Source organism: Triturus cristatus, chromosome 1_2 (genome assembly GCF_964204655.1).
Source record: "Triturus cristatus chromosome 1_2, aTriCri1.1, whole genome shotgun sequence".
Lineage (NCBI taxonomy): Eukaryota > Metazoa > Chordata > Amphibia > Caudata > Salamandridae > Triturus > Triturus cristatus.
Window position 1 is genome coordinate 46,998,794 of NC_140580.1, and position 12,927 is coordinate 47,011,720.

Genomic DNA, 12,927 nt, shown 5'->3' on the forward strand with positions numbered 1-12,927 from the left:
GGGACATATTACCAGAGGTGTATAAAGGAAGATTGAATTCTGTTTCTGCAGCTAATATTTTGAAAGTTTACATTTCTTGCTGTGCTGATTCAGGAAAGAATTATGTATTATACAAACACCCTTTTCTGTAACTTCACTACAACTTCACTGATGGGCTATGATAGGGAATTGCTGAAGATTTATAGTTCATAATCCTCTCTAAACATCTCAGTCCATGCTGACCTCTCACCACCAACTAACCCATAAAATCGCAATTCCTCCTCTGTCTCCCATCCCCATATCCTCCTCCAGCTCAAAAAAAACTTATTTCCCCAAATCTCATCCAGCTCATTCACAAATGATCTATCTCCTTACCTTCAACACTCACATCCCAGGTTCCTCACACCAGTCTCACTCTTCATCCATCCAACTCCTTCCTAAAGCACTTTACTCCTGAGCGTTATTCTCTGATAGGTCATCACCCATGTCCACATTACAAGAGCTGTAGTCTTGATTGGATTCCATTACACCAGCTGGACTAATGCACCAGAGAACAAGGATATATATCTGTAAAGGCCTAGGAAATGAAGCCTGGTGTTGTTCTGACGTTGAGAGAGGTAAGGCACTCTAACTTTCCCTCCTTGTGTTAATGTCTCATTTCCTCCCAGCTTGCATTTCCTCCCAGCAGCACTCCTTTCTCCACACAACACTCCAGTTCTTCCCTTTCTACACTTCTCACTTTACTCTCATCGCTTCCAGGTTCCACTAGCATGCTCAGATCCTCCTCCATCAATTTCCGTACTTTATTCGAGCTTACCAGCTGCTTTCATTTACCCCACACCGATTTGTATAAATGTATGTCCAGGCAGTGATTATAAATGTGAACCAACAAAACGTTATTTAGAGGAACTGTACTAAAATGAACATTGACGCTTATTACTGACTCACAAATCTAATGTATTAATTAAGTCATCATCAATCAGTTTATTTTGGAAATAGAAACCCATGAAACTACAATAAACATCATACATGTGCCATAAGGCTAAAACAGCATACAAGATTAAAAGTACAGTACATAGAGGATAGGTACACTTAAGTGCCATCAAGCACAGTGCAAGTGCAGTTATCATGCACATAAGCGATCCGCATAAACAGTGGCGTAAGGCATTGCGGAGCAGTAAAGAAGCATTAGGCACGCTGGAAATGTAGACGCTACCATGTTTCAATTAAAGATCAACATTAAATGGCAACAATCTGATGAGTGGAATAAAGTAAAGTGCAGGTGCTCATTTGAACGGGAAACATTTATCAGTATGCCAGCAGGTGACAGTTCCAAGGCTGAAGAATGGATCAAAACAGAATCCCAGCCTTAGAGGACTTCTTAGTGGTGACTACATAAGCCCACTGAGAGAACCATGTCGCATGTTCAACACACAATGTGAATACGAATAAGCCAGGCTGCAAGCAAATATTTTGCCATCGCAACAACAATCAGCTGTCTAGGGTCACCGAGTAAAACTCTTAGAGCAGTTGCATTATGACTAAAACCTAGAAGCTTACATACAGGCTTTTTTTTTAAAGTCTTTATTTTCATTTTACAAACAATAGTAAGACATTCAGCTCTCTGGTCAATCAAGGTTATACAGTAGGAATTTTGGCTCAATGGGTACAGACTAATTGGGACCTGATGAGCAAGTCCTCCCCCTGTTCTAACACGGTCAATGGGTTTAGACAATACAATAAACCATTGTAACCCCCAACAAGAAACTACCCACCCTCCATCCCCAGAGCTTCTGTGATAGCTAACCTGTAGGAAGTTTTTGTGTCAACTTTTTTCCATCCCAGCGACCCTGTTGTCATCCTCACATTCCTAGGACGTGTTACCCACCCCTCCCATGAAACTTCCCCCCAGGTGACCCTGTCCCTATGTGTTCGACCCCGATCTCTCAGGTGAGGTTGCCCTCTGGGAAATTGTATTCGTGTGTAGGCACCGAGTCAACTCCCCCCAGGCCATCAGAGCCTCTTGCGACTTTGGGTCCCGTCTCGTCCGTCTCATGTGTATTTCCTCTGCTTCTGCACACTCTATGAGATCCCTCGCTCATGCATCCTTAGTCGGCACATGGGGACTTATGCAGTGGATTGTGATTTTCTTTTTTGCAATGAGGAGACCTAAAACCGTGTAGCGCCTACTTTGCTTTCTCTTAGGATTCTCGGGAAGGAGGTCCAACACACAAACCCTCACTGTCTGCGGGATCTGTGGTTATTTGCAGCTGGTACAGAATTTCGGCCCAAAAAACGATGCACTACGGGTCAGTACCAGGCCATGCACAAGAAATCTGCCGGTGCTAAATGAAACCTAGGGCAGTATGGATCTCTGGCGGGCTATATATCATGTAGACGTTTCGGGGAGTGATACGTCATGTGGATGTAGTAAAATTGAACCAATTTAAAGCGGGTGCTCACCGACACTTTGACCTCCTAGTGTATTTTTAGCCAGTCCCGTTGAGTAATTGGGTCAGCAACATGGCATTGCCAGGCCTCCCCTATTGGGAGTGGGTGCTGCTGTCTATCTGCCCGCAATGCTCGATAAAGATGTGTTATTAATTTACGACCTCCTGCCATTTCCAGCAGGGTAACCAGTGTGTGTGCTCTCTGGTGCCTCTGGGAGGGTTGGCCGGATTTGTCTTGCCGTTGCAGCAGTCTTTGCATATATAAGGAATTAGCCAGTACCCAAGTTGAAAGATTCCATGGCGTCCTGCGTGGAGATAAATATCTCCTCAGGATACAGGTCAAGTAATGTCAAGCTTACATACAGGCTTGAGTCATTTTTCATGAATACGAGCATAGGCAGGAAACAAAAGGCAAAATTGATGGAAGGTTTCACCTAATGAAATGCACGAGGGGCACTTGCTGGTGCTCCAATATTTCTGCACCCTGTTAACACAGACACTATTCACAGGTAGAACCCAGTACCTCCATTTTAATTAGAGTTGCACAGGGAGGCACCCGGGACTGTCAGGGTTCCAGCGTAGCGGCGCCTACGCAACTCGGAACCACAATTCCCAGAAGCCCGAAGGCGCGGGCAGTACTTTAGACGCCGACGCGAGGACATCGGCGTGTGTAATTCAGTTTCCCGTTTGTGTTTGCTCTTGCTCGGCTGAGCGGAGAGAGTTTCCCGAGGTGTTCCAGGAAGCAGTTGCTTCAGCCGTGTTTGACTCCGAGCTGCGGGGAGAACGGACCTCCATTCCCGAGGCGTACCTGGAGCCGTTGCTTCACCCGTGTTTGCCTTCGAGCTGCAGTGAGATCAGACCTCCACGCTGGACTACGCTGCCTGGAGGTAGGGAAGCGGGCGTGGGGAGTGAGGAAGGGCCTTACTCTTTGAGCGGAAGGCAGCGGCGTATTTGTGGGAGCTGCATCTTACCGTTTCCGGGGTATAAGGCTTCTCACACACCCAAACCTTGTATTAGCCTGAAGCTATGTGGTGATTTGAACCACGTTCTCGTACATTGGGGATTAACCGCTACTCAGGGAACTAAACTATCGTCAGTGCTCTAGACTTCATTACATGCAGGGGGTGTGCCTTGAACATCCTACTACACTAACACTGGTTGGGAACAGTGCCTTTACTTTTTATGATTTGAACAGGTCTTTATTCTTTGCACAAGGGATTGAGAACAAGAAATGTAGGAAGAGCTCTGAGGACCAGTTGTTCTTGGCGACTAGCCTGAAGACTGGAAGGCTGTGGCCATTGTGAGTATGTATGTTGCGGAGAGGGGAGAAGTGCCTCTTGCTCGTGTGATACAAGTAGTTACGGGTGTTGTGTTTTCTAGGTGACGACCTGGAAGAGTAAAGGTCGTGTATTGCTGGAGAAGGTCCCAGTCCTCTTTACAGGTATTCACCACCCCTAGCGAGAGTTTATGAGAGTAGTTCATTTATTGCTGTGTGTTGTTCATGCTGTGTTCTTTATTTTTACAGATCCTTACAAATCCCTTGCTGTTCCTTCCCATTTCCCTTCCCTCACCTGATCCCTCGAACACCCCGTGCCTGCCGGTACCTTCGGGGTGTTGGTGTTATCAGGAGGTGGACCATTGCTCATCACATGCGGACCCTGCGAGGCAATACCCTGACAGGGACAACATCAAGGAACAACTCATAGGCAGGAGCAATCCTAAGGTCTAAGAATGAGTCTGTCAGACTCGCTGCCTTAACATCCTTCAGTTCTCGCAACCACAGATAATCTCTTTAACCAGAGCATAAGAAACTGACTTAGCTGCGTCCAGAGTGTCCCACAAGGAGGGTAAACCTATCTCATATAACATAAATTTGATGTACGTGAACCAAGGAATCATCTCACTGCCAGCAGATCTTAAGAGTGTCTTTATGGTTAGTTTATATGATTCCAACTCATCAGGGGACTATAGCCTGTACCAATACAAGATATTCATTATTTTACAAAGGATCACAACTTTCCTAATTTTATGCTTGATTAAATATATTTTGTTAAAACAAGTACACATTGCATACCACTGCAAAAACAGGGTGCAGATGTACAGATAATATGCTATTTCTTACTATTGGCAAAGGGGGGCATCATGACTCACTCAAGCCTCCGCCGATTGTGAATCAAGTTTCCTCCCCACACTCAGCAATGGTAATCACAGCACATTAATCTTTGCACATATCTGCAGAATAATATATATATATATATATATATATTTATTTACACAGAATCCAAATTGCGGTGTACTGGTGTGCTGCCAGATCGCTGGTGGTGCTTGAAAGGTGGGGATACCGCTAGCGCTTAGAAATGTACAACATAATTCCCAACCGCATCTGATTGAGAAGCCAGCACTCGTCATCGTGCATTTACCCAATCGCTGCGGAGTGTAGTGCATCTTCAATTTTAATGGTGTATGCTTTAAATAGAAGCACCAATATGGCGCATTCCAGGATGAGAAAAAGGCAGCATGACTGCCGAAAAGCGTCCCTGTTATGTCCATGTGTCTGCTGTAACCTATGCGATAAACGAGAGAACACCCACGATGACGAGTGCTGGCTTCTCAATCAGATACAGTTGGGAATTGTGATATATATATATATATATATATATGTTTATTATTACTCATACTTCTGTTTAGCAGTAATGTGTATAGGCCACTTTGAGTAGAGTTGGGCGAGCCACTGAAAGCCCGAGTCAGGCTCGAGTCTCAAGCCTTGCTCTGGCTCAGCTTGAGGTCCTGTTAAAACCTCAAGCCCATAATGATCCAAGCTTTTATGTGGCTTCTGCCTGCCACCCTCCCTCTGCCCAGCGTGTGGTGTTATGGTCTAAGCTGCCAACTGTGGAACCAGGTTTGAGACTCTGCATTGGCTTTGAATCGTTGCGTACTTCGATTTCTCTGAATTAAGTGTTTTTCCCAACTAAAAACATACCCTGCTTGGTGTTGCACCCTCCCCAGCCTGGGTACTCTTAAATTAATACTCCACACGCAGAGCTTTGTATTACATGTCTTTATTGCTCTGCGTGTAACTGCTAGCCTTGCATTCTAAACTTGAACTCTATTCACCACACCTGAGCATTTAAATCACAGTTCTATGGAGTCCACCAAGAACCAAAAGGGTCGTGTCATCGCTAACTCACAAAACACTACATCTTGCCCCATGTTAAATAAAAAATAAAAATGCTCACAGAGATATATATATATTACAACGCCTCCATAATCCAGCGTGGAGCTCAGACCAAACGTGCAGATTGTGTCCTCTGAGGCTGTGAAGAGAGAAGAGAAGCATCTATGACTAGCACTGGTGATGTAGGGACAGATGCAGTCATGGGGGTCTCTCCAGTCTCAATCGCACCAGTCTCATCTCTGACATCAGAAACTGGCAAATGATGAGGCATATACCTGAAGTGCGAAGAATCTTGCATTATGGACTTTCCAGGAGGGTGAGCAGTCACAATGTGTCCTTTACTGGTCACAACTTTGAAGGGTTCAGCATTCAAGGAGACATCAGATTTCCATTTTCTCTGTTGTCGCGCCATTACTCAATCTCCTTCATTGAAAGTAGTGTTCTTGGCTCATCAACGCTTGTCGGCATATGGATTCATATTTTGCTTACGGCACAAGTCTGACGAAGTTCACCATCTATTGTAGATCTTCTGTTGGTTCATTGTGGTGACTTGGTCATCATGGCTCTCCTGAACATCAGGGTGGAGAGACTTTCACCTGTCGTTGAATGAGGAGTCAACCAGTAAGCTCGAAGAGCAGCATGGAGAGCGGACTTCAGATCAAGCTTCTCCAATGTAGCACTCTGGACGGTCTTTTCATGTGTGCTCATTAATTGTTCAACAACGCCATTCATTTGCGGCCAAAGAGATGTGCTTTTCTGATGATTCACATTGATATGATTAAGAAAGGGATGTATGACGTTACAACGCATACATTTACATCGCGGTACATTACATTGCGGTTTTTACAACGCAAGTCGTTACATCGACTTGCGTTGGAGGGCGCTGGACTTAGGAGTAGTATAATTTACTATTCCAACTCCAGTCTACGTACAGTAGGGAAGGTGTTGGATAGTAAATTATACTATTCCTTGTCCTAGAGCGCCATCCAGCGCAAGTCGTTGTAACGACTTGCATTGTAAAAACCGCGATGTAATGGCATCGCGATGTAATCCCCGCGTTGTAAACGATGTTTCCCTTAAGAAAGTCTCTGAATTCTCGACTGTTGCAAGGTGGGCCATTGTCAGACTTTAGAATTGAAGGAACACCCCATGTTGCAAAATGCCATCTAGCTTCTCTATGAGCTCTTTGAGTAATCAATTAGAGTTTTTCTACTAATGGAAAACAGGAGTACTTCTCGATATCCACCATTAGGTGATGTCCATTGTCAAGAGCACCAAAGAAATCAACAGCGATTCTCTCCCATACATGTTTTGGCAAATCAGACATGTTCAAGGTATGTTGAGTGGTTTCGGGAGATATGCAATTACACAAATGACAGGGCTTTAACTCTCTTTCAACTCTCTAGTCAGGATGAGGAAACCAAACTCAGTCTCGGAGAGCTCGTTTAGTGGCAACAATTCCAAGATGCCTTGGATCACTTCAATTAATTATTGCAGTAATGATTTGTTCCAATGAAATAGCGGCAGGTGTACTGGACTTTATGATGAAATTAATGTCGGCTTCCACCGCTTTGGAAGGGGTACCATGACACTGTTCTGGCACTCATGAAAAGCAGGGTATTGATCTTTCCCTGGTCACTGCACGATAGTGCAGTCATATTCCTGCATTAGTAAACCCCAACGTTGAATTCCAGGAGGCATCTTTGCTTTTGGATTGCCAAATATAGTAAGCAACATTTGATGATTTTTCACAAGAATGAAAGGTTTTCCAAATAAGAATACATGGAAATGTTCACAAGCCCACACCACTGCTAAATTTTCTTTTCAGGTTGTGAATAGGCATGTTCAGTTTGTGACAAACTGCTGCTTGCATATGCCCCAATATACCTTCGAGCATTTGGGTGTCCACTGTGTTGGGCAAGGATCGCATCCAACCTGACCAGGCTTGAGTCAACAACAACCTCTGTATGGAGCTTTGGGTCAAACTAGGCCATTTCAGTGACGTTCTAAATTGTATGCTTGATGTTCTTAAAACTTTGTCCCATTCGTGTGACCAGCAAAATTAAGCATTTCTTTTTTTTTAAGTCTCTTAGGGGAGCACTTATGTAGCAAAATCACATACTTATCTGGAACAGTAACTGGCAATGTCAAGGAATTAACATAACATGGTAACATCTTGTAGCGGATTGATGGTTGACAAAGCTTGTACTTTAGCTGGATCCAGCGTCATACCCCCATCAGAAAAGACACAGCCAAAGAATTTGAGATTTGTTTTGTGAAACCCACGTTTCTCAACATTCAAACTTGAACCTGCATCAGCAAGTCAACGGCAGACTTGTGTAAGAGCTTTACCACGTTTCTTTTGTGTAGCTCCGTGACAGGTTGTATGATACAGCGAATGACATCTTGTAAACATTCTGCAGCTGATGACACACCGATACCTAACTGTTTATATGTGAATAAACCAATTATGGGTAGAAAAGTTGGTAATGTACCTGCAATTTTCTTCAAGTCCAATTGATGATATCCTTTGTTCAGATCAAAGGGAGAGAAGACTTTGGCACCATTTAGCTGTGTGATCATGTCTGGAATGTGCGTACCGGGATGTCTTTCTCTTTTAATTGCCATGTTAGCTTAGCGCATATCAACACAGATGCGTTCAGCTCCTTCACTGTCCTTTTTCGGCACTACCACTTTGGATGAAAACAACGGAGTTGGACAAGTACCTCGCTCAATGACATCATGCTTTTGTAATGCCTAAACCTCTTTCTCAGCAGCTTCTTTTAAATGAAATGCAATTAATCTATGTCTTTGAGCACCAGGACGACCGTCCTCATTGATGTGCAGTTTTACTTCCATGGTATTAAGTTTTCACAGGAATTGACTATTTGTGACTTTGTGATGAGCATTCATGTTGTAGTTCACAGATATCAGTCCCATATCAGCAGCAATTATTGAAAATGAGTTAACAGGCACTTGACGCAGTACTTAGAAGTACACAAATGGAGCTTGTACTTTTGCCTTTTTGTGTTTCATGGTTGCTACACATGACCTTCACTCTTAAATGGCGTTGATGCAGCTCATGTATACACTTTAGTCTTTGACGGTGTGAGACAGGGCAATGGAGACAGTTCATTGTATGTCTCCTCGGGAATAATTATCGATGCACCAGTGTCGATAAAAGGTAGGAACAGCTGTTTACTTTTAAAGTAATTTTCGGACAAGTTTTGAATGACTTTTGTGATTTTACTTTTCTTTGACTCATATTCTTCTTTGCATGCCACCAGTCCGACATGCACATGTTTTTCTGAGGTAAACATCGACATCGCACATCCATCTTCCTCACTGTCACTTGTTAAAATTAAGAACTCTTGGACGAAGATTTAGACAACGATTGACTTCCTTTAGAGCTGATTTGCCTCAGCTGATGTTGCCGCATATGGAAGTGCGTAGAATGCCGCTTCTGGAACGTTCGGGTGTCCATTTCGTTTCTCGTCGTGATGCACTTCGGTTTTTCCTACGCCTTGCTAACCATTACAATATGGTTCTCCTTCCCACAGCCTTTGCATACATGTCCAATGGTGGGACATTTACCTTTCTGGGGAAATGAAAATCCACATTAAAAGCACAGTTTCTTTTTTTTTTAGACACTTCACTTTGTGTCCTTCAGCATTGTGTTTCTGCTTACTTTTCATGTTTATGACTGGCTCATTCTCGGCACCTCCATGTCAGCAGCTTGTCGAGCAGCACCTTCCTCAGCCCTGGCAGTCATCAGAACTTGCTCCAGACAAAGGGTTTCTGTCAGCATTTGTTGTCTGAATTAATGTGACAGACATCCCTTGATAACTCGGAGACGTATAACTTCTTCATCATTGAATTCATTCAACTTACAGTGTTTGATGAGCGTATCAAGTCTCTCGACAAATTTGTTGATTGTTTCACCAGCTTTCAGTCATTCCTGACAGAAAATATATCTTTCCTAATCGATATTGGATTGAACTTGAGATTTAACGCTTCTTTGATTTGACGGTATGTGACTTCGTCACTTTGGTAATTACCTCTTTTACTCCTTCACCAGCAAGATTTTTGAGGTATTTGACAATCTTTTTGCTATGTGCTTCTTCCAGTGTATCAATGAAATCATTGGTGGTTTCGATCCAGGCTGTCCATCTAATGCCAATATTTTGTTTCTTGGCGGGATCGAAGGGAAACGGTGGTTTCAAGAAGACGGTGCGGACATGTTTCACGCGTTTTCAGCACCCATTGAAAAGGTTCATTATTCCGAATGCCACTAAGGGCCTTTCAGTCGGTCCGACATTATTCACCAGCCTCGTAAGCACAACCCCTGTGCTTCTGCTTGGGTTGCGGCATCTGGTGCTGAGGTGAGATGGCTCTCTTTACTCCGGTTCTGGTAAGGGTAATTGTATTCTCTATATCTCTGATTATCACCGCCTCTAATGTTCCTCTGCATTTATCTGCTTCTACTCACAGTACCTGGTTGTTACTACCTTTTAGCGTTTCGTTGTGTCCGAAATATTTCCTCTTTTAGCGCTTCTTTGCACTCAAGTATCACTGTCTTTAGAGCTTCTCTCTACCTGGTTGTCACAGCCTTTAGCGTTGTCATACTGTATGATTTATAGCTCAGTGTTGCGATGAGAGAACTTACGCACAGACATGAGTTTCTGCTTACTGTCGCACGGCCGGCTATCAAGATAATCTTGGCGATTTGTTTGCTTTTTTCGCATGGGCACCTAAATACACTGGATGCTAAGTGTATGTTTATTCATCACTAGAACTTTTTGGAACTGCTAAGTGATCAACACGACTCTGCTTCAGTGTGGTGTGGTGACCACCCATATATCGGGAGCTGTGTACTGATCTGGTCTATATGTATGTTATGGGCTACCCATTTATCGGGAGCAGTGGACTGACCCAGTCTGCCTCTTTTGGCGCCTACCACATTTGTCTGTTTAATTTCCATTGTCCTGATGAAGGCCCGCACTCGTAGGTCTGAATTTACCCTCAACGCTTAAGTTGGGTCGAAACGTCAACACCCCTCAGTCTATGACCTGGATTACACCAGATTGGTCCTCCCCAAAATTGGATGACGCATTCTAAAAATAGTACCATCATTCCTCCCCAGCCTGAGTACTCGTAAATGAATACGCCACACACGGAGCTTGATATTACACAACATAATTTCTTTGCGTGTAACTGCTAACCCAACATTCTACACATAAACTCTATGCACCACACACGAACAATTCCGTCACTGTTCATCAGAGTCCATCAGGTACCAAAAGAGTCCCATCATTGCTAACTCACAAGACACTATGCTAGCGTCTCTGGCAGGTTTGAGGAGTCTCCATATTCAGCCGTCCTAGCAAAATAATCTAATGGTGGGCAGAGGAGATCTCCTACTATTTTCTACTCTCTTCAATCCCACAGGCTATCTCTGTAGGGCTAGAGGCCAAGAAAAATCTACCAGGAGAGCCAAATATCTTTCATCATCAGGAAAATATTGGTTCAGTTGTGAGATTTTTTTCCCACCAGTCTCTGACCTTGGAATCCTTTAAGGAACTGGGCTCCGGGGGTAAATCTCTTGCTCCTCTTTGGACTCCTGTACACCAAATGTCCACTAATTAACATTCAATTAATCCTCCATTGCCTCTTTAAACACCTCAATGACAAACTCAGTTCTTTCATCAACTGTAAAACATTCAGCTTTTTCTCAGCTGATTAAAACACATAATTTGGACCCATAGATTCTGTGACATTTTCAGCTTATCTCAAAAATGTCAACTGCTTGATTCATTGAAAGCTTACAATCCCCAGAAAGAGAACTTAGTCAGTGTTACTGACAGTGGTTGAAATGAAGTAGAGTCACTTACCAGCTATATCTTTATAAGTCAGTGTGCACAGTTTTGAAGATTTACAAGTCCAAAAGGGCCTTTATGCCCTTGCAGTGTACAAACTACACTCTCAATCTCTTCCTGTAGAGACAAGAGAAGCATCTATCCACACCTACAAAAACTCACTCCTTTTGTGTGTGTTTATACCCCATAAAGATCAAAGTAAGAAAACCAGGGAGAAAAGCAGCTCTGATGCTTCTAATTACAAGCTTCATGTCTAAGCTTTGTTGGGTTCTGTATCTTTTCGGGGTGAGAATTTGCAAGGAGTGCCTTTTTTCATCTGATCACATTGTGTTTCTTGATCTTTCTTCCAATACACTTTTCTTTTTGAAACTGCAAATTTCACCCTCATTTCTTTTTTTATTCCCACCACCTGGGTAAGGGAAAAAGTATTCCTTAAATCTTTGTTTCTGCTTGGTTGGCATGATGAGTCATTCAAGGACATCGCATAGGAAGACGCTTGAGAGGTCTGATCACCTGTTTTGGTTGTTTATTTAGGGGTGGTACAGGAATGTGGGTCTTGTTCCAGATCATAGTCCACCTCGGAAGGCCTGTGTGTCTATGGGCTCTAGAAACAGGGCCAGACAGGGAACAGCTACAAGCCCTAGCAAGAAGCACTGCTCCCGCTTTTGTTACAGGGGGCAGATATTGCAGTACTGCTGCAAAACCGGCCCTCAGTGACAAAACCGGCCCCCACGGCCACAAAAACAGCTTCACCCCTGTGGCCCACTGGGGAAACGCCTGGTGCCTGCTATGGCCAGTCCGGCCCTGTCTAGAAACTAGTAGATCTGGAGGGGATAAGGAGAGCCGGTAGGCCCACAAGAGAAAAGGAGGTACACCAAACCCAGGATAGGGATGGAGGAACTCTTGGGTCCTGGAGAGGTAAACTCAGGGCCGGTGGAAGAGTGCTCCACCCTTTGAGTGAAAGAGGACCCTGTGTCCCTTACCCACTGATGTGATACTTCAAAAGTTGAACGAAGAAAGTGCTTGTATTACCTGCAGAGAGTCTGAAGCCTGTCACTCCATCTAAAGGGAGGATTGCATTTAATGTATGCTTTGACCATCAGCGCAAGAGGGTGCACCCTGCATGCATTTAACGTTTTATTTATCCAGTTTTTAATGTCTTTCTGGGTGATGGGTATGTTTTTGTTAATTTAGACTTCTGGCAGATGTTGTGCATAATGATGGAGAGCACTAGTTACCACACTTTAGGTCAACAGAAAGTCAGAGAACAGATACTTCCAATGTTAGACTGTGAACCATTAGCACTACAATGTAATAATATATCATAGGCATAACTAAATTAACACGTATTGCCAAAGTGTGATTTTACAGAGTGCTATGCTTCAATCTGAAATAAAACTATTCCCACATGTTCTTAATTTTCCCCATTTTTCATGCTTCCCACCTT

The 12,927-nt window shown here is 43.6% G+C and overlaps 1 protein-coding gene across 2 annotated transcripts in view; it reads right to left on the bottom strand.

Moving 5' to 3' along the window:
- Nucleotides 1-12,927, bottom strand: part of LOC146866733 (von Willebrand factor A domain-containing protein 5A-like) — a 107,876-nt gene that overhangs the window by 77,222 nt on the left and 17,727 nt on the right. The window lies entirely within an intron of this gene.